Source organism: Puma concolor, chromosome F2, assembly GCF_028749965.1.
Source record: "Puma concolor isolate L17-30 chromosome F2, mPumCon1.1.hap2, whole genome shotgun sequence".
NCBI classification, from domain to species: domain Eukaryota; kingdom Metazoa; phylum Chordata; class Mammalia; order Carnivora; family Felidae; genus Puma; species Puma concolor.
Genome location: NC_141684.1, coordinates 52,391,281 through 52,415,818, shown reverse-complemented (window position 1 = coordinate 52,415,818; position 24,538 = coordinate 52,391,281).

Below are 24,538 nucleotides of genomic sequence, written 5' to 3'. Positions count from 1 at the left end.
GAAGACTAGAAAAAATGCCCCTGTGAACTGCAGATTGTAGAAAGAATACTTATTATTATCTTCGTCATCATTGTTATTATTTTAATTAATAGGCTTACTCTAGGGTAATTTTAAGTGTAGAGAAAAATTGAGCGGAGGGTATAGAAAATTCCATTTATCATTCCTCTCACGACCTTTCTCCCTTTGTGGTTTCTCCTCTTATTAACATCTTCCATTAGTTAAAATTTATGAGTCAATATTGATATATCATTATTTACTAAAGTCTATAGATTACATTAGGGTTCATTCACTGTGTGGTACATTCTGTGGGTTTTGTTAAATTTATAATTAGACATATCCACTATTACAGTGTTATACAGGATAGTTTCCCTGTCCTGTGTTCTACATATTCATCTCTCCTTCCCTCCCCAAACCCCAACCTTGGCAACTACCAGTTTTTTTCACATCGCTATGATTTTTTTTTCTTTTCCAGAATGTCATATACATTGTCTCATTCAGTATGTACCATTTTCAAATTGGCTTCTTTCAGTTACAATATGCATTTAAGGTTCTTCCATATTTTTTGTGACTTGGTAGCTAATGTCTTTTTATTGCTGAATAATATCCCACTGCGAAGGTATTTTTCAGTTTATGCATTAACCTACTGAAGGTCATCTTAGTTGCTTCCATGTTTAGGCAATTCTAAATAAAGGTTCTTTGAACAATCATGTGTAAGATTTTGTGTGGACACAGGTTTTCAACTCATTTGTGTAAATACCAGGAAGCACAATTATTAGATCCTATCTTAACAGTATGTTTAGTTTTACAAGAAACTGGCAAAGTGTCTTTAAAGGGTTTGCACCATTTTCCATTCCTGCCAGAAATGTCTGAGAGGTCTTGTTGCTGCACCTCCTTATAGCATTTGCCGTTGTCAGTGTTTGGATTTTAGCCATTCCAATAGCAATATCTCATTATTGTTTTAAACTGCAACTCCCTAATAACATAAAATGTTGAGCATATTCCTACATTTCCAGCATTTTCCATCTGTACATTCCATTCCATTACAGCATTTTCCATCTGTACATCTTATTTGATAAATGCCTGTTTAGGATTTTTTGCCCATTTAAAAATTTTATTTTTTTCTTTTTTATTATCCTGTACATATAAAATATGAACTTATAGCAAAATTTTTAAAGAAAATGATTTTGTGTATGTCTCTAAAATTTCTAGGAAAGACATAGAGAATGTTGGCTGATTAAGCTTTGGTTGCTGCCTTTATATAGAACCACTAATTGAACTCATTAAATTTGGAACTGGAATATGTGGAGCAAAGATATTAGAAAAATAGGGAAATATGAAATTTCCATGGGCTTGATTAGGAGCATGCAATGAATAGGATCAATTTATTCATCCTTCTCCCTTTTATGGGAGAAAATAAATGCCAACATTATTAATTGACTAGCTCAATATCATTTTTATTCCTCAGGATCTTATAATGATGATACTTCTGAAGTGTTCATTTTCCTTAAATCAGAACTTTTGTCTTTTAACCTCTCTAAGCTCTATTATTGTCATCATGGGAGTCAGAAATCAATAGGTGACATCTAATGAGAGATTATAACTTTTTGGCTTCATTATAGAGATCATTAAATTGGCTAGCAAGTTTGCTACATTTTCATGGAGGGGTCAGTTTTAAGGTCATTTGTCTTTTTTAGCATGAAGATCAAATGAATACTCCTTTATTTAAGTGAGCAACCAGCATAGATAAGCACATTTAATTATAGATTTAATTTGTGTCGCTTTTAAAGTTATAGCTCCTTTTATATTTTTGCAGTTGATTTCTGTTCCATGGAGCTTTCATTTTCAAATTCCTTAATCTGTGAGGATATTTTGTAACATATTTTATTCTTGTATTATATATGATGCCTTACCTTCCTTTATTCTTTTATTTGCCAAAGCAAATTAATTTAACACTTAAGTTCTATTTCTCTGAATGTTTTGATGGCCCCAGTTCTGATCGGCTCTTCTACCTAATTTAGATATAAGTACATACAACAGTGTAATAGCTTTAGTGTAACCTATTCACATGTCAAGCCAGGGCAGACTTCCTGTTCTAACTTATATGAGTCTAATAGGGGTAATGGAAGTGCTAGAGAAACAATATCAATTTATAAACAGGAACCAGTTTTAATAAATTAGCCAAGAGTATAATGGAATCATAGATGATGAGTTTTAATTTTTTATTATATTTTATTTTATTTAGCTTTCCAAACATAATGAAATTTTCATGTATAATCCAGAAATGAACACAGTAAAAATAGCTGGCTGCTATTCTTTTTTTTTTAATTTTTAATGTTTATTTTTGAGAGAGAGAGCATGTGAGTAGAGGAAGGGAGGAGAGAGAGGGAGACACAGAATCCAAAGCAGCTCCAGGCTCTGAGCTGTCAACCCAGAGCCCAATGAGGGGCTTGAACTCACAAACTGTGAGATTGTGACCTGAGCAGAAGTCAGACACTTAGCTGACTGAGCCACCCAGGTGCCCCAACTGGCTGCTATTCTTAACAATGTCTATGGCTGACCAACTATACTGATAGTTGTTTTTTGGTGCAGGAATGATGATGTTTTAAGAGATCCAGTGTGGCCTGACCTAGTATATCTTGAAGCTTTTCTTACTGGCTGTTTAATTCAATATTATAGCATAAAAACTGTTTCATCTTGGGTACTGAAACTTACTGACAATTTGTGACTACATAGAGGGTGGTGCTGATGAAAATCTTCATGTCTTATCTAAGTTTATTGGGCCATAGATTGATTAATACTTAGAGTACATAAGAGGCAAAGGTAGTTCATGTGTCACATATTTAGTGAGCATACTCACAGGTGAATTATACCAGATAATTACACTAGAAAACAACATCTAAATAGATAACTTAAAAAGCTCACACATGAAAGCAAAGATTGTATCTTTCCTATTTGATATACAGCAATTGAGAGATTGGTCTGTAGACAGGCCCCATGAGATATACTTTTCTGTGCTTGTAAAGATGCTAGGATCACTTGATGGAAAATAAGCGTGGTAGATAATATGTTCTTTTCTTTTTCCCTGTAGACAGCTGTGTTTAAACTATAAAAGTCTAATCCATCTCCCTTTTCTATAACAAGTGGAATACATGAAAAAATTACTTACCTATCACCTGAGTTAAAAGAAGCAGTGCTCTGCATTCAAATGTCCTCAGTGTAGGTCTCTCAGGATGGCTTAGATGGTTCACAAAATCCCATGGCACCTACCTGTGGAAAAATGAACAATTTCATATGCATAGCCAAACCTACCATTCCAAAGGAGAAACATCTGCTCGGGTTCATATGTGTGTGTGTGTGTGTGTGTGTGTGTGTGTGTGTGTGTGTATATATATATATATATATACACACACACATATATATATAATATATACATATATACATCTATATGATGCTCGACAAAAGTCTTATTGCAACTAAAACCTTACAGATGTCACCTTCTAGAACAAAGTCCAATTTAGTGCTATATAGTTTTATTTACTTTGTTTACAAAAATCCATTATTGAAGAAAATATAACCTAGAAGAAAGTATAAAAACAAATGTTAAGTCCTATTCCAAGTGTTCAACTTAGAAAATTCAGGTAATATAAATTAATCACACTACTAGCCTTTATTTGCCATATTCTTGATTACAAATAAAGAACAGAGGTTGCAAGATGATTCTCTTTCTTATGAAATCTTATGTGTATTCTGTTATATTCCCTTTCAAGAAAATGTCTCAAAGAATAAGAAAAATAAAAGGATATTTATTCTCTACAAGGGTTGGTATTTATCAGGCCAGTTAATATATTATTTTTCTCTGAAAATGTAAGGAAGCAAGGTGGGCAATATGTCTATGCTTTTATTCATTCAGACTATCTGCTTTTATCTCATTCCTGCACAGGTGTTCTCTTATGCCAATCTTCCACTTATTTTATATTGTTTTGCAAGCTCTAGGGGAAACAAATGGCCTACTTTAGGAAGCTGGTGAAAGCTAACATATCAAGGGACTAGAGATGGAAGGTGAGAGGTAAGAAAGAGAGCAGTTTTCATAAGGCTAAAGAATTAGGTACACTTAGTTATAAATTGAATGAGGAAATGATTTTTGAGATGTTTGAAATAGAATTGGAAATAGAGAAAATGTCATTAAAAAGAAAAAAAATCTCTAATATAAATACATAGTTCATGCTACTCAAGAGATTTCTATACATATAAATGCATTTGTTTTACAAGCATACTGTTTGCTTCATTCATTTATTCATTCCTTTGAGGTAAACAGATAATAGTGATTATCTCAAATGACTTCTCTTTAACACCATTCATTGTTAGTTACTCAAGTGAGCCATCCTCATTGTGTTACTTTTGATTTAGCAGATTATTTCATTATCTGTAACACAATAAAAAATATGGCTCTTCATATAAGTATGCTTTTGATTGTCATAACATTTATTTTATGAACTATATACAATTAGTATAAAACCATTCAATGTATTGATTTTAGTTTTGACACAATTCTATCTGAGCAGTATGCATCAATAAGATCCACTGTACAAGTGCTTTTCCTACTCATGCCCTCTGCTTAAACTACTATGTCAAAAACAATTTAGAGCCTACTATTTAAAATAATTCTTAAAAGTTCTACATGTTGGATATGCAGTGTTCCTGCTTTTTCTAATACTTGACTTCAGCATTATATATTATTGTCTTACATAACATGGCATTATCATTTTCTGGATTGTTATACAGATTTTACTTTCTGCATCTTTGTCTACATTCTCATGTATTTTATATAATTTAGCCTAAGTGGTTATTCTCAGATATCAATATGATTCATGTTCTATTGCTTAAAACCTTGCTTGCTGTCATAATTCTAATATGGCCAGCAATCCCTATGGTATTTGTTACTTCTTTACCTTCCCAGTTTTCTCCCACACATTATATACAAGATATAGTTAATATTCCTCTTCTGAAGAGGATTTTTTTTGGATTTCTGGATTACTTTTATTCCTCCCACCAGGACTGCTATTATTCTATTCCATATAGCATGCCTGGGTAACTGCTTTCCATGGGTCATAGCCCCAATATGATCATTCTTTTTCCAGAAGACTAAGACATTCTTCTCTAATACCTTCTGCTATACTATGTCTTGTTATATTGTTGAATTCCAAATTCCTTCTTCCTTTATATTCATTCCTTGCATTACAAATCCTTGATGTAGTGGTTATGTGGTTTGTTGGTGCAAATTGGCAAGTCAGATGGTCTTAGTTGGGTCCTAATTTTTACCTATGTGCCCCAGTTTGCTGCAAATAAAACTATAGCCTAAATACAAATAGGTGAAAGTCAAGTAAATTATGCTTCCAGACAAGTCTCCTTTCTCTCCTATTCAACCAGATTGCTGCTCTAAGTCTCTCTTGAAATAGAATGTTGGCTTAACTCCAGTCCTAGATCCTGGGACTATAACTCACTCATTTTTATTTTCTTTGTTTTGAATGTTTATTTATTTTTGAGAGACAGAGAGAGACAGAGCATGAATGAGGAAGGGGCAGAGAGAGAGGGAGACACAGAATCTGGAAGCAGGCTCCAGGCTTTGGGCTGTCAGCACAAAGCCCAACGTGGGGCTCAAACTCATGAACCATGATATTAGGACCTGAGCCAAAGTCGGATCCTTAACCGACTGAGCCACCCATGCAGCCTACTCATTTTTATGTTCTAAACCAAGTATAGTAGATGTCAAGTTAATGTTGTGTGTGTGTGTGTGTGTGTGTGTGTGTGTGTGAAATCATAGACAAATTAATAACAATAAACCTGGTTTGGACATTTGCAATGGATTTTTTAATTTTTTTTAATGTTTATTCATTTTTGAGAGAGAAACAGAGTTTTAGCAGGGGACAGGCAGAGAAAGAGGGAGACTCAGAATCTGAAGCAGGCTCCAGGCTCTGAGCTGTCAGCACAGAGTCTGACACAGGGCTTGAACTCACAAACCATGAGATCATCACCTGAGCTGAAGTCGAACCCTTAACCGACAGAGCCACCGAGGCACCCCTAACATGGAATTTAATGTAATTAATAATGAACTATAACCTCACATTCTGTAACAAGTTTAGGGAGTGCTTTTAGTAATTAATGTGCATAGTATCATGATCTATTATAAAAAACATAAACTGTAGATTAATTTGAAATTGTTCATTCTCCACCCTGGAAATCAGGTTTTGATATCTTTTATCAAGAGTCTCAAAGCCATAAAATTATTCTGTGGGCCCCTTTGATAGCTACTGACTAAATTACAGTTATAGGTATGAAGACTAAAGATAGGCATCTGCGAAATTTAGCAGAAGATAATTTTCCTCCATATAATATTTTATGCTCATACAAGTGTCCCTCAAAATAAGCCAGCTTGCATGGTGATGTGGACTAGGTAGAGATAAAGGTGAAAATCCTGCAAGATCATTCAATTTAAAGAATATTTGATGATGCAATAAACTAAAAAACAAAACTCTATTTTTTATTTGCAATTTTACTTACCTTTCTCTATTCTGGCAGGAAACTTTAAGGAAAATGATTAATAAGATGATTGAAACATATTAATGTTTTATGTGTGAAATGTGAAAACCTGTCAAGATTAACTCAGACTGGAAAAGTCATCTTTTTTCCCCTCCAAACTAGTTCCTTGAAGTTTATGTTTAAAGCCTATTCTTTATAATCACATTCTGAAACATCCAGAAGGTATCATGATTATTTTTATTATAATAGTTCTTTTTATATTCAAAAGAATTTCTATTGTTAGAGAACAGAACAATGAGAAATCCAGAGTTCACATAAATACAGCTTCTAAACTCTGAATACTTTCATGCATTTTGTGATAAAACCACTTAAAACAACTAGGAAACCATATATTATTACACCCACTTGAAGCATAACAATGAGACAAAGAATATTACAAGTTTCAAATGACCCGGGAGTAGGAAAATAAACCCAAATTTAGCAGGCCAGCTCCAATAACCTGAGGATGGATTGGGACTACAGAGTCTCTTTAGTAAAGAGAAGGTTGAAATTCTCAATGATAGTGTGGGAAGAGCACCATTTTTGGAGAAAGTGGGATAAATTTGTGGGAGAGAGAAAGGCATTGGAGACTGTGTAGGAAAGAGAAAAAGGAAAGAAGAGAAAAAAAATTTAAAAGTCTATAACATATCACAGGCAAACAAGAATAACATTGATTGTACCAGCAAAGGAGAAAAGCTTTCAACTGAGAACTAGTAGTTAAGCAACCTCAAACACTCACAGCTGCCTGAATACTACTATAATTGAAAGTCTATAAAAATGTAATATTTCAAAATGAAGGAAAATAGTGACTGTATAAAGATTGTATATGGATACAATAAAAAAAGAAAATTAAAATACTTCACATGGTAAAAATCTGCCCATAACCAAGCATGAAATACTCACCATGCCCTAACATGATTAAACATCACTAAAAAATCATTTACAGATATTAAAAGAAAATCCTCTCAAATTAGAAATACAAAAATTCAAACAAAAACAGACAAAAATTGACAAAAAGAAAATAAAAGAAAGTTAAAAAATGGCAACTTTACATTGGAGAAACTGGCAGACACTGCTTTAACCAAATTAGCAAGGGTAATATCACCAGCAGTGAATCGTGTTAATATTAATGTACCCCTTAACATAATGTGATGAAAAGGGCACTTCAGCTCTGTGGTATTATTCTAAAAAAATCTGTAACACCAGATAAGAATGAGAACACGTCAGGCAAAGCCATATTGGGAGACATTTTACAAAATACCAAATATACTTCAAAAATGTTAAGGTTGATGGGAATAAATATGGTGCAGTCTCTATGGAAAACGATATGGAGTTTCCTCAAAAATGTGAATATAATACTGCCATATGATCTAGCAATCCCACCTCTGGGTATTTATTTAAAATAACTGAAATGAAGATTTCAAGGAGATAACAAGCATTCTTATGTTTATTGCAACGTTATTCACCATACCGAGGTATGAAAACAATTCAAATGTCCATTGACAAATAAATGGATAAAGAAAATGTGGCATATATACAATGAAGTATTTTTCATTCTGTAAAAGAAAGGAAATCCTGGGGCACCTGGGTGGCTCTGTCAGTTAAGTGTCCAACTGTTGGTTTAGGCTTAGGTCATAATCTCACAGTTTGTGAGATCAAGCCCCACATGGGGTTTTGTGCTGACAGTGTGGAGCCTGCTTGGGATTCTCTCTCTCTCTCTCTCTCTCTCTCTCTCTCTCTCGCTCTGCCCCTCCCCCACTCTCTCTCTAAATAAATAAATAAATAAATAAATAAATAAATGGAAATTCTGCTACTTCTGAAAACATGAATGAACTTGGAGGACATTAGGATAAGTGAAATGACCCAGTCATAGAAGGAAAATATTGCATGATTCTACTTATATCAAGTGCCTTAAATAGTAGAACTCTTAGAAACAGAAAACAGAATGGTGTTTGCTAGAGGCAGGAAAGACATAGAATTGGGAGTTATTGCTCTGTTAATATAAAGCATCAGTTATGAAAGATGGATAACTAGAGGTCTGCTGTACAACATACTGCCAATGGTTAACAATACTGTATTGTGCACCTCAAAATTTTGATAACTAGGTAGATCTCGTGTTAAATGTTCTTATCATTAAAAAGCCAAATGATTGTTTTTAAATCTTTTTTTAAAAAAAGAGACACAGGGAAACTTTTGGAGGTGATGAATATGTCCTTTTTTCTGGTGGTAGTGATAGTTTAATGGGTGTATGCATTATGTGCAAATTGATCAATTGTATATATTAAATATGTGCAGTTTTGAAGCTCAATAAAGATATCAAAAATAAAAATAAAGAAATGGTCACATATTAGAGCAGACTAAGGGGTTATGTTGTATCGGACTCTGGAAGAGAAAAAAGATATTAATGGAAAAATGAGCAATTCCAATAAAGTGTGAAGTTTATTTAATAGTATTATTCCAATGTTAATTTCTTAAATTCAATTAAATGTTACCACAGGTTAGAAAAACTAGACCATTAGAGGAAGCTGAGTAAAGAGTATACAGGAGCTCTTTGAACTACTTTTGTATAAATTTCTATAAATTTCTATAAAATTCTATAAATTTCTATAAATCTGAAACTATTTCAATATGAAAAGTCACAAAACAGGAAAGAAAATGATGAAATATAATTCTCTTAGAAATAAAGATAAAAATTACTAAGATGCCAGATAGGATAGACACAACTGAAAAAGATAATTAAAGATATTGAGGAAAAGCATACAATAGCCAAGAAAATAAAAATAAAGTAAAGAAATATTAACAGGAAAAAAAGAATAATGTGGAAGATAGGGAAAAGAAGTTCAACACAGTAAAACTGCAGTCCCAGGAAGAGAATAACTGATTTTAAACTATAATTTTAAAATGTCGCTAGAATTATAAGAAGACTGAATCTACTTATTAAAAAGACCCAGATCCAAGATATATTAATAAATTTCCATCTTTAATACTAAATAAGAACACTCTACAGAGCCTCCAGTTGAGAAGACCAAATTATTTGCAATAGAAAGAAAAATCAGCTTAGAGGACTTTTCAAAAACAACCAAGTAAGATAACATTAATACAACATTTTTGAGAAACTCAAAGAAATAGAACTTGAGCCAAGATTTTGTATGTAACCAACCTTTCTTCATATACTTAGGCAGTAGCAAAGAATTTGTAAAATTAATCAGCTAATTCTGCACTTATAAATTTTTCTGGAAGAATCCACTAGAAGATAAATGTCATTCACCCATGCATGAGAAAACTTCAACAAATTGGTTGATTGTAATCTTTTCATTAAAAATCAGAGGAAAATAAATTTTGATCCAAGAACAAATAAAAATATACAGATTTTTATGTCCTCTCATATACAGCTGGTGGGAATGTATACTGGCACAAACACTTTGGAATACCGTTTGGCAATTTCTTTTTTTCAGCTTTTGAGGTATAAATTGACAAAATTTGTTACTTAAAGTGTGCAATGTGATGATATATGCACGATGGTTAAGTTCTACACATCTGTTGTACAACATAAGCCAAAGTTAATAATATTGTATTGCGTGCTTAAAATTTTATTATGAGAGTAGGTCTCACGTTAAATGTTCTTACTATTAAAAAACAAAATAGGGGCGCCTGGGTGGCGCAGTCGGTTAAGCGTCCGACTTCAGCCAGGTCACGATCTCGCGCTCCGTGAGTTCGAGCCCCGCGTCGGGCTCTGGGCTGATGGCTCAGAGCCTGGAGCCTGTTTCCGATTCTGTGTCTCCCTCTCTCTCTGCCCCTCCCCGTTCATGCTCTGTCTCTCTCTGTCCCAAAAATAAATAAAAAAACGTTGAAAAAAAATTAAAAAAAAAAATAATAACTTAGGGGCACCTGGGTAGTTCAGTTGGTTAAGCATCTGACTTCAGCTCAATCATGATCTCAAGGTTCCTGAGTTCAAGATTCATATTGGGCTCTGTGCTGACAGCTCAGAGCCTGGAGCCTGCTTTGGATTCTGTGTCTTCCTCTCTCTGCCCCTCTGTTGCTCGCACTCTCTCTATCAAAAATAAGTAAACATTAAAAAAAATTTTTAAATAACAAAATAAGAGAACACAAGAAAACTTGTATGTACAACATTGTGAAAGTTTGTACCCTTTTACCAACCTCTCCCTATTTGCCCCATCCCCCAGGCTCTGGTAACCATTTTTCTAATCAATGTTTCTATGAGTTTGACTTTTTTTATTTTTAGATTCCACATGTAAGTGAGGCCATGCAGTGTTTTTGTTTGTCTGGCTTACTTCACTTAGCATAATGCCGTCTAGTTTCATTGAAGTTGTCCCAAATTACAAGGTTTCTTTCTTTCTTAAAAAGTATACAGGAACTATAATAGGATTCCATTATACTTATATACCAGGTCTTATATATCCATTCATCCATCAATGGACACTTAGGCTGTTTTTATACCTTGATTGTTATGAATAATTCTGCAATGAACATGGGAGTGTAGATATCTCTCTTCAAAATGATGATTTTGTTTTTTGGCTACATATTCAGAAATGGGACTGCTGAATCATATGGTTATTCTATTTTCAATTTCTGAGGAACCTTCATACTATTTTCCATAGTGACTGTCCCAGTTTACGTTCCCACCAATGCTATACAAGAGTTCTCTTTTTTGTTTGCTTGTTGTTTGTTTGTTTGTTTTGAGGGGAAGAAAGAGTGAATGAGTAGGGAAGAGACAGAGAGAGGAAGAGAGAGAATCCTAAGCAGGCTCTACACTGTCAGCACAGAGCCTGACATGGGGCTTGAATTTACGAACTGTGAGATTATGACCTGAGCTGAAACCAAGAGTCAGACGCTTAACCGACTGAGCCACCCAGGCACCTCTGGGTTCTCTTTTATTTAATCCTTGCTAGCACTTGTTATGTCTTGCTTTTTGATAATAACCATGAGACAGATGTGAGGTGATCTCTCAATATGGTGTTGATTTGCAATTCCCTGATGATTAGTTTTGTGCCCCTTTTAATGTACCTATAAACAATGTGTATGTCTTCCTTGGAAAAACAACTCTTTAGGTCCTTCACCCATTATTAAATTGGGTTGTTTTCCTTCTATTGAGTTGTATGATTTCCTTATATATTTTGGATATGAAACTCATATCGAATATTTTACAAATAGAATCACAAACATTTTCTTCCAGTTCTTAGACTGCCTTTTCATTTTATTGATGGTCTCCTTTGCAGAACAGTTTTGTTCTGCAGAACATTTTTACTTTGATGTAGGCCCACTTGCTTATTTTTTCTCTTGTTGCCTCTTTTTGCCTTTTTTAAAGTTTATTTATTTTTGAGAGAGAGAGAGCGGGGGAGGAGCAGAAAGAGAGGGAGAGAGAGAATCCCAGCAAGCTCTTCACTGCTAGCACAGAACCCGATGCAAACCAAGAGTTGGACGCTTAACCAACTGAGCCAACCAGCAGTCCCCTTTTTTTGTTGTTGTAGTTGCCTTTGTTATTGAGGTCTCACCCAAAAAACCATTGCCAAGACCAGTGTTAAGGAGGTTATCTTTTATGTTTTCTTCTAGGAGTTTTTATGTTTTTAGCTTTTATGTTTAAGTTTTAATCCATTCTGCATTGACTTTTGAATATGGTATAAGATGGGGTCCAGTTTTATTTTTTTCTATGTGGCCATCCAGTTTTCCCAACATGGTTTATTCAAGAGACTGTCCTTTTCCCATTGTATATTCTTAGCTCCTTTGTTGAAAAATAATTAACCATATCTGTGTAAGTTTATTTCTGGGGTCTCCATTCTGTTTGGTAGTTACTTAAAAAGTTAAAATATACAACTAGCATATCACTCAGTTCCTATACTTCTTCCTATGTACTGACGAGAAATGAAAACATATGTCCATACATAAACTGGCATGTGACTATTTATATCAACTTGCAATAGCCTGAATCTGGAAAGCATCCAAATGTTCTTCAATGGATAAATGGATAAACTCTGTAATACAGCCATTAAATGAAATACTAATCAGCAACAAAAATGAATAAACTGATACATTCAACAATATGACTGACAGTCAAAATAGTTGCAAGTTTAAAAATCCAGACCAAAGTAAGTGCAGACTGAATAATTTTAATTTTATTACAGTCTTAGAACATTCAAAACTAATCTAAGACAAAGTAAAGCAGTGTTTGCCTAAGAATGGGAGTAGTAGGATCTGAAAAGGGACATGGGGAAAGAATTACAAAAGGGCACTGGGAAACTTTTGTAAGCGATAAATATGTTAATTTTTGTAATTATAGTGACAGTTCCATAAATTTACAGATTTATGCTTGAATGTGTACGTATGATTGTATATGTCAGATGTAACTCAAGAACTGGTCATTAGTATAGTAAGAGATTTCTGGAGTCAGTCAGAAAAAATATTTATTTGTCTACTTAAAAACATAGTTTGGGGAAGTCATGTGATTGTAATTTATTCATAACCATAGGTAACATGTACAAGTTTAAAATAAAATACGTCGATCTTGAAATGTCATTGTTTATGCCACATTTTGCCAATAACACTTCATGAAAAAAATGTCACGCAGAACACCAGGATGCTATTTCTAAATGCAACTAACTGGTGGCAGGACATTAAGAGGGATCTCTAAGCTATTTTACATTTTCTTTCTATGATTCTCTAATTCTTCTAACAGTGCAGAATGAAGTTACAGAGTGTGAGTTTAAAATTTGAAGTAAATGTCATATTTTTGTTACAGCATACAATAGACATAGAATTAACTCAGTGTGTATTTAATTCTTGATTAATTATTTATTATTGGGACATGATGAAAGTATTAGTTTTTATTTAATACGCACACCAGATTACTGATCAAACCTTGTGGAGGTGGAGATTCAGTTTAGTAATATGAAGACGTTCACATGCAAATGAGTTAATTCAATTTCATGTTGAAAATAACAATTATAAAATATGTTAAGTTGTATCTAAGGAAATGACTAAATGAATCATAAAATTGCTTTTTATATTATAGAACAAGTGCATTTCTTAGTTAAAAAAATTAGCAGGCCAATTTATGTTTCTTGCAATAAGAACAGCAAACCTATTCCCCAAGCATGGTTTAACTTTAGCTGTCCTACTTTTGACTGCATTGATCCTTGTTTTCAACCTTTCTGGTTGCTGTAGCAACATTCAGCAGCTGTCTAAGAACAGAGTCTATCCATGTAAAGTTTCATATTTGAGAGATAATGCTGCTGTAAATGAATCTCTGACCTTTATCATAAGCAAAACGGATTCAGTTAAATATTAACATGTTCAGTACTTAATATTCTCTTGATTAATTGAGTTGGAGGTTATTAAATTCTGGATATTCATTTGACTATATTACTTCACACAATTTATTTATATGTCCTCTTATCTGAATACATTAGAATGCTGGATTCCTTGAATGTGTTGCATTCAGTCCAAATTATCTTTTAAATGACTTAAAAATTGGATCTAAAGAACTTCCATGATCACTGGAATTTTGTTTTTCCGACATCTCAGTGAATTAGTACTTGCATTAATGTGTGCTTGTGGTGGAGTGAGGAAGTTCTGGGAATGTATATACAAAATCTAATTTAGGCATTGTGAAAATATATCCTACACAACCTCTAAAGAATTTCTTTGTGATTATTAACCTTCTTTATTGTTGACCTATCTGTTTTAAAATTCTATAAGTGACAAATGTAGATACAGACATAGAAATAGACAGGTACATATACTGACAAAGGAACATATGTGTTATATACTTACAGTTTCTTCAATAAAGAAATTAAACATAAGAAGATAGAAATAGTTATGAGATACCACCTCACACCTGTCAGAGGGGCTAAAATGAACATATCAGGAGACTATAGATGCGGGCAAGGATGTGGAGAAACGGGAACCCTCTTGCACTGCTGGTGGGAATGCAAAGTGGTGCAGTCACTCTGGAAAACAGTGTGGATTTCTCAAAAAACTAAAAATAGAACTACCCTATGACCCAGCAATAGCACTGCTAGGAATCTACCCAAAGGATACAGGAGTGATGATGCATAGGGGCACATGTACCCCAATGTTTATAGCAGCACTTTCAACAATAACCAAATTATGGAAAGAGCCTAAATGTCCATCAACTGATGAATGGATAAAGAAGATGTGGTTTATATATACAATGGAATACTAGTTGGCAATGAGAAAGAATGAAGCGTGGCCATTTGTAGCAATGTGGTTGGAACTGGAGGATATTACGCTAAGTGAAATAAGCCAGACAGGGAAAGACAGATACCATATGTTTTCACTCATATGTGGATCTTGAGAAACTTAACAGAAGATCATGGGGGAGGGGAAGGGGAAAAAAGAGTTACAGAGAGGGAGGGAGGCAAACCATAAGAGACTCTTAAGGACTGAGAACAAACTAATGGTAGTTTCGGGGTGGGGGAGAGGGGAAAGTGGGTGATGGACAGGGAGGAGGGCACTTGGGATGAGCACTGTGTATTGTATGGAAAACAATTTGACAATAAAATATATTAAAAAAAGAAATAGTTATGATTTAGAATCCTATTTAGACTAAAATTTTAAAACAACATATCCCACATTATAAATATATTTTGTAATATAAAAATATTTGACAGTATTTTCAAAATATACTGAATATGGTTTATTGGTGTGTGTGGTATTCAATATAGCTTTCATTGTTAAATCAAAGAGAGCAAACTGCAAAACCTCAAGTACTTGTATTATATTTTACAGAAGTATACTAAAATTCTTCTCTCCCCTCTTTCTTAATCTTTTGAGCATCTTGGCAAATACATCTTGTATTTTAAATCCCCTGAGCTAAAAACAGCTGAAATACTTGTATTACTCAAATTGAATGGCTCCTAGCAGAATCATTTTCCAAAGTGAAGTGTCCAATCTACACTTACTGACTCAGTAGGACATTTTTCTTCCTCATGCACCATTACAGAGCCAGTTTATAATTATGACCAGTGAAATATTCATATTTCAGGGAACAGAATTTGTGTTTTAGAGAAACTTTTGCCAGTACTACCATTGTTTTCTATACTTATCCTTCACCCTGCTCCTGATGTTCCTGTTCCAGTTAAGAAAGAATAAGAAATGGAAAGTGACAAGTGGTTCCAAAGAAAACAATTACAAGGCCTGCATGCATTAGGCACTAAAATCTTTGAAGACATAGCTATAACTACTCAGATAGGAAATATGGTTCTTATTAATTAAATGATTCCTAATATGATCTCTATTTTCTGCACATTATGTAAACTTAAAATGGCTTCTTTATGGCTATGTTTCTTTAAGAAACTATAATTAAGTTAATCTGAGAGATAATCAGAGTGTTATATTTATAGACATAGATAAAACACAGATGGTAGGTAGATGATAGATCTATCCAGTGATCAACTGATTGAACAATAGATAATTAGTGTCAGGAACACTTATCTTACCATTATTCCAACTAATATTTTGAATTTCAATGCATTTATTGACAAGTATGATAATAATAATGATAAATAACAATTAAAATAAGTCATAGAGATTATAGTTAGTAAAGGGAAAAATCTAGGTTTATACACATACTATGTAATATTGATCATAAAATTGAAGTTTCCAAACTTCTATTTCATCATAATGTAATGTAGGTAAATACCTCATGTTTTATAGGTCAACATATAATGTCACTGAAGCATTTAAGGATATGGGACATGGAACAATTACTCTTTAGTAAGTGTATTTTTATGATGATGATCTTGAAAGCGAAGATGATGATTATAGGGGTTAACATGATCATTAATTCCCAGAACTTGGATTTCATCGTGTATGGATAAGGTAAGAAGGAGTCAACATAGGATAACTATTTTTTTTGTTTTTTTTTAAAATGTAAATAGAACTTTAAAAAGCTAACATCTATATACATCAATATTTAATTCACAAAAGACATTTGTCCATTTAAAAATAATGCAAACACAATTTCAGAATAAAAGGTACATTCCTTATCATTAACTACCATTGATTTATGCTGATCTAGCACACAATAGTTGTAAAATTAAATTTGTTTGTCAGAATGCTTGATTAATAGATATTTCTCCCAGGAGTCGGTAAACTTTATATGGATAAGAATTTTTTGTTTGTTTTATTCCACATTTTATTGTGAAGACAAAGGTTGGTATATATTAAAGAATCAGTAGTTGATGGTAAATAAACAAAATGATGGTAATGAATAATAATGAAATGATAAAATTTAAAAATAGACTATAATAACTTGACCATAAGGCAACATTTAAAAATTATGTTTTAAATTCTATTTGAAAAAATTGAGTTTTATAAGAAAGTTCTCTAATAAGAGAAATAGAAAAGTTTGAGAATAAAAATAACTCAAAATAAACAGTATTTCTGTGTTTAGTATTATACAATAATCAATAATTTTACATTAAAAATGTATTTAATAATGAACCAATTGACTAAAGTCATTTTATTTAATAAGCAAAATTAAGTTAATTGCATTAATACACAAAAATGAATTAAATCTCTAGCTGATTTAAATGTTTACCAATGTCATTATTTACTGAAATATATTTCACTGCCCCCAATGGAAATAAAGTGGATATTTTCAGTGTTATATTTGAGTGCTCTAATCTCCACTAAATCATTTTTCCCAGGTGTCACCCTCAAGGCAATGATTAACGACATACTAATAAAACTCACTTCGGCAGCCTGAAACTAAAATGTCATTTCTATGAGTAAGAATAATTTTCCACTAAATAGAGCTTTCTGTCAGTAATAAGTTGCTCACTGAAGTATTTTAAGTGTTTTAAAAGCAACCAAAAGCAAAAATAGTATATTTTGGACTTATGTCGATGATGGAGTGATTTTGTTCTGTTTTGTCTTTGTTTTTTGTTTTTTTCTTTTCTTTTTCTTTTTCTTTTCTTTTGGCTTGTCTTACATTACTTTTTGTTTAGGAGTGCCGAGGGAATAACTATTATCAATCACCAATTATAATCAGATTTATACATTGCCACAGGGAAGCCAATCATATGAGTAAACATGTATGTCTCTCAAGAGATTATTTCCATCTCAAGGGCTTATTTCCTTATTTCTCTTGTTTATGTTTCCTTAAGAAACCTACCTTTATATACACCCAAATCATCTCCCCCCTCCCCCCGCCATAGACATTTTCAGTCTAATCAACATTAGGGGTGTCTACTTTAAATGAAAACGTTTTTATTTCATCTTAGTTTTCTTTAATTGTTAAAGCTTTAAAAAACATACTATAGGATATACACTTGCAAAATAACGTGATCTTCTTTGAAAAAGTTGATACATTTCCCTTCTGTCTTAGATCTTAACATTTTAAGGAGCTCTCTCTTACTTTTAAATAAATGGTTTTGAATGTTTGTCCAGTGCATCAAAGTGGCTGGCCTACAATAGACTACATCACCATTATTAAAGAAATCTCACGGAAATGACTCTTGAGGAATAGGAAACAAGGCTATGGCCTCTGTGAGGATGGAAATTGGAAACAGGACTTCTTTTCCTCACAGAAGTGGGATCCTAAAAAAAGGCACAGTCTCAGCTTTTAGAAAAATAAATAAATAAATAAATAAATAAATAAATAAATAAATAAATCTTCCATTAACAAGGAGAGAGAAATCAATAACTTGACTGATTTGATTCTAATGCCCAGTGTAGGGGGATCCGAGAGTATATAACCAAATCTCTGCTTATACTATGTATTAGGATCCAGTGGGGGGGGAAAAGCTGAGAAGTTAGCCAAAAGTTGTCTAAATTTGGCAGTTTTTTTCTTCATTGTTCAAAGTCATCTCCCTTAGGGGACATATGCAATAAGACTAGATTTCTATATAGAAAAGAAGTATGTTTATTCATCATTCAATAGTAAATGAATTATTTGTTTTCCCCTATAGGCTCAAACAAAAATTACTCAATGTCCATTTGTAAAAGGTGAAAATGTAACTAATAGTCACAGTAAAATTTTCTAAACAATCAAATGCTGAATAAATTTTCATACCATAACTCAAAGCCGACTTATATCTAGAAATAACCACAAAATTATTAGTTATTATACTTCGCAATCTACAAAGCTTAGAAGATGAACATTAAATGGAAAGAGGAAAGTTACTAGCAGTAAAGAAGGCTAACAAATCTGACAGCAAGGAATGAAATTCGAGAACTTTGGTCATTATTTCACAAATGAGTTAATATACCATTAACCTGTTTAATTATTATGTGGGACAGCACAACTATCACTAATAAATATGGCCACAATTCAACGAGAAATAACTGCATAGATTTGTTAAATGTAAATATTATTTAGAAGATTAGTACAATATATCAAGAATGCCATTTTTAGTGTTAACAATGAAACAAGAATATGGGCAGTGTTATTGTGTGCATTCAAAGTGTGTTCTTTCTTTTCTTCTTTACAATATACTCTGCATATGCCTCTCCCCAAAGTAACTCAAAGACTATCTTTTTTCTCCTCAAATATTCTGCCTCTGAGGTAAAGTGCTTTCCTACTGAATGAGAGGGAAGAAGAAAGAGGAAAAACAGGAAGAAAAATAGGGATGAATGTACACATACATATTTGTGTTAATGAGATAACCCTCCATTATCAGGGAATAGATTTCCTGGATACATATCACTTTCTTATCGGTAGTAGATATGAAATTACATGAAGAGATTATATTTATTATTACATTATTCTATTCTGTAAACTAATACAATACATATGGGTTAATATGTATATTAATGCATATTTAATACATACATAAACATGTATCTATATGTATGTATGCATTGTTACATTATTAACGTATTATTAATGTATAATAATGTAATTATTACATTATTCTATTATGTAAAATAATACAATACATATGGGTTAATATGTATATTAATGCATATGTATTAATACATATATATTAATACATATGTATTAATACATATATACATATGTATATGTATATGTGTTTTATATATATATGTGTGTGTGTGTGTGTGTGTGTGTGTGAATATGTTCATTCTAATATAGAGACAAATGATAAATGAATAGACCAATAATAGAAACTGAAAAATGCTAGACACAATGTATGGTTAAAAAAAATGGGTCAAAACAGGGTTCAAAATAGACTGCATACATTTATGTAGTTACAATTACATTCAATATTTATGAAATGCTTACTGTTCCATTGATATCATCTAAAAGTTTAAAAATAAAGAAATAACTTAAGGATACTAAATGTTAAATAAATCTCTTACTAAAATTATCAAAAATGTTCCATCTGTTAAAAGAAAAAGTCCACTATGGCATTCTGTTTAAGTGATTTGTATATAAAGCGTCAAATACAGAAATTCAGATTAGGAAAATCGTTTCAGATGCATATTCCTCTTCCTTCTCCATCTCTTTGGTCACTTAATTTTTTAATCTTCCCAACCCTGACTCCTCTGTTTGAAAGCCATGTAGCCAAACTGGATTTCTCTATCCTTCATTTTTGTTAAACCAAAGAATTGCTCTACCTTTTTTTTTTTTTTTAATTAAATTACTCTTTAATTTTACCATCTAGAAAATCATCACAGAAGATTATGGTACATTAACTGACTATGTACATGTTGATATATAACATTTAAGAAGATTCACTGTGTGTTTTTTTGAATATATTACAATGGATCCATACTATTAATATTGTTTTTATTTTATTTTATTTTATTTTATTAAGAATACTTGACATGAGATCTATTCTCTTAACAAAATTTTAAGTGTACACTACATTATCGTTGACCAGAGATACAATTCTGTACAGTAGATCTCTAGAGCTTATTCATATTGCTTAACTGAAAATTTATGTCTATTGATTAGTAACTCTTCATTTTCCCCTATCCCCAAGCTCCTGGCAACCACCACTCCACTAGTTGATTCTATGAACTTGATTATTTTAGATAACTCATGCAAGTGGAATCATATAGTATTTGTCTTTTTATGGCTGGCTTATTTCACCTAGCACAATTTCCTCATTAAGGTTCATCTCATTGTCGCATATTACTGTAGTTTCTTCTTTGTAAAAGGTGAATAGTATTTCAGTGTCTCTACCTATTTTCTTTATCCATTCATCTGTCAATACATTTTTAGGTTGTTTCCACATCTCACCTATTGTGAATAATACTGCAATAAATAGAGAAATGTTAATATCTCTTGGAGGTCCTGATTTCAGTGATTTTAGATATATATCCAGAAGTAGGATTGCTGGTTCATATGGTAGTTCTATTCATGATTTTTTGAAGAATCCATACTCTTTTCCATAGCAGTCTCACCATTTTTTTATTCCTATTAACAATATGTAAGGGTTACAATTACTCTACATCCTCACCAACAATTGTCTTTTTTTTTTTTAACGTTTATTTATTTTTGAGACAGAGAGAGACAGAGCATGAACAGGGGAGGGGCAGAGAGAGAGGGAGACACAGAATCCGAAACAGGCTGCAGGTTCTGAGCGGTCAGCACAGAGCCCGACGCAGGGCTTGAACTCACGGACTGTGAGATCATGACCTGAGCCGAAGTCGGACACTCAACCGACCAAGCCACCCAGGCGCCCCTGTTGTCTTTTTTTTATTTGATCGATAGCCACCCTGACAGGTGGGGTGATATCTCACTGTGGTTTTGATTTGCATTTCTCTCTGAAGATTAGGGACACGGAACATTCTAAAAACATACATGTAGTTCATTTGTATGTCATTTTTGTAGAAATGTCTATTCAAGTCCTTAGTCCATTTTTAAATCAGGGTTAGTTTTTTGTTTGTTTATTTGTTTTTTTGTTTATTTCAACTCTTAAGTTGTAAGGATTCTTTACATAATTTGGAGATTAACCCCTTATTAGCTATATAGATTGCAAATATTTTCTCCCATTTCAGAGGTTGCCTTAAACGAAAGTAATTCATGAGACATGATGTAAGAATTGCATGCTCCTTATCCAAATATAAGTTCAATATCCATTTATTATAAGCCAATACATAGTTAACAATAACAACAACAACAAAACCCTAAAGGCAGCTAGATGTTTGAAACTCATTAGCTTAGCACAATAAACGAATAGAAACACATTCACTTCAGTTTCCATGACTACTTCATACTATCCTTTTAAAATGACCTCTTAAAATAATAACAGCGGATTTATTTTCATTTGCCAAATGCCAGAAATTGTCCAAGGCATTTGGCATATATTAACTCACAATAAACTTAAGAGATTGATACAATGACTGTCCTACTTTTTTAAGATGGAATTTATGGCTGAAATTTTTTGCTCCTTCCATGCCTGCACAGTTTGTGATGTAACTTTCCAGACCCAACGCACAAAATGGAGTATATTTCTCTGTATCTTTGCAAAAATATTACTGTGTGAAAACCCTTTCCCTTGTATGTGTCATTCCACTTATCTGGGCCCTAGCATCATCCCAATTGAAATATAGCTAATCAGTTACCCATCTGCCCCACCCACCAAATTGAACTGAAAGAGTTTCTCCAAATGAATCAGATTAGTGAACATATACATACTTTTTTGTGTTTGTTATGCTACAGAGATTTTTGAGGTATTTTAAAAATTTTATTTATTTAAATTCAAGTTAGTTAACATACAGTGTAGTATTGGTTTCAGGAGTAGAATCCTGTGATGCATCACTTACATATAACACCCAGTGCTCATCCCAGCAAATGCCCTCCTTAATGCCCATCACCCATTTAACCCATCTCCCTCCCCACCTCCCCTCCAGCAACCCTCAGGCTGTTCTCCTTATTCAAAAGTCTCTTATGGTTTGCCTCCCTCTCTGTTTTTATCTTATTTTTCCTTCCCTTCCCTTATGTTCATCTGCTGTATTTCTTAAATTCCACATGAGTGAAATCATATGATATTTGTCTGTCTCTGGATGACTTATTTTGATTAGCATAATACACTCTAGTTCCATCTACATTGTTACAAATGGCAAAATTTCATTCCTTTGGATCACTGAGTAATATTTCATGGTGTATATGAATATGTGTATATATACATATACATATACACACATATACATATACATGTATATATACATATACATCTCTATATACACCATATCTCTTATCCTTTCAAATGATGCACATTTGGGCTCTTTCCATAATTTGGCTATTGTTGCTAATGCTGCTAAAATATGGGGTGCATGTGCCCTTTCAAATCAGCATTTTTGTATCCTTTGGATAAATGCCTAGTAGTTCAATTGCTGGGTCATAGTATAGTTCCATTTTTAATTTTTTGAGGAACCTCCATACTGTTTTATGCAGAGAAAGGGGAACACTTTTGCACTGTTGGTGGAGTTTTTTGTTTTGCAGAAGGAGCCAACAAATGCATAAATTAATACCTAGCAATGGAATGCATCGACAACAAAAGTCTAAAGCATGCAACAGTATGTTTGAGGTTGATGGCAGATGCCTGGAAAAATTGCAAGAAAATGTATGTAGTTTTGAAACATTGACAAAACTGTCATCTGAAAGAACCTGTAATACAGAAATTGAATTTAATTAATTATGGACTTAAACAAGATGGTGTCCAGGCAGAATACTGAAAGCTTGATTTTGCTATTCTTAGGTTCTGCATTAAATAGACAAGCTCAGGAAAGAACTTGCTAGCTTGCAACTAGAATATACATGAAATATAGAGAATGTAGAACTTGCATTTACTGGTAAAGGTTATCACATTGAAACACTGCCTTGATTAGAGAGTAAATCAGAGGCCTGACCATTAAGATATAACCTGAATATTTCCAGTTTTACCTCTCATATGTAAAAGTCTTGGAAATCATTACATCCTTCTTATAATAAGACAAATACTGAATAAGATGAAAATCAATGGCATTTCTTGTTCAGAGCATTAAAGTCACGGGGGAAATCTCTGCTTCCAAATCTGCGCGGATGGGCAAATACAAGTAATTACATGCCATATCAACTTACTGGAAGAAAAAAACACTGGAGCCATAGACTGGTAGGAACAATTAAATGGTAACATAACTAGTTGCTAGAGGCTAGTCGAAAGGCTGGAGTGTATAATAGTGAAAGATAAACTCCTGGGTACTGGGGTTTTAGGGAGCCCCTACATTTTTATGGGTTTTGCCTCCAGCAACTCCAGCAAGTTCTTATGGGGAGAAGCCAAGAAAATCTCTTGGTTTCTGTCAGTAACAAGGGAAAAGTAATTATTTTTCAATATTCCCAGCATTTTTTTTTTTTATAAGGAAGGCCTACTCAGCAGGGAAAAGATTTACCAGAGCCTTACTATATGTTGGGGAAGGGAAATACCCAACTCCAGATACATTTAGCCTTCCTGGTTCAACAAAAGATGGCACATAATTGTGAAGGTCATAGCTGAGGGACACAGGCCACTAATGACTGAGACTAAATCAAAGGATTATAGGATACTTGCTCCCCTTCCATAGACACACACATCAAAACATCACCAGGGCTGCTATGACCCAACACAACTTACCACACTTTCAACAACATTTTATAAGACATGCTAAAAGGCAAGAAGCAGATAGAAGAGACAAATCAAACATCAGAACCATACTCAGATATGGCAGATATTTCATAAGTATCACGCCAAGAATATGAAATTGCTATGACTAATGTTAAGGGATCTAATGGAAAGAGCAGACTACGTGTAAGAACAAATGTATAATGTAAGCAGAGAGATGAAATTCTAAGAAAGAATCAAAAGGAGATGCTAGAAATTATTTAAAAAAAAACCCAAAAACCAAAAAACAAAATTAACAGAAGTAAAGAATGCCCGAGGCACCTAGGTGGCTCAGTAGGGTAAGCGTCTGATTCTTGATTTTCGCTCAGGTCATGAGGTCACAGTCATGAGATCGAACCCCACATCAGGCTCTGTGCTGAGCATGGAGC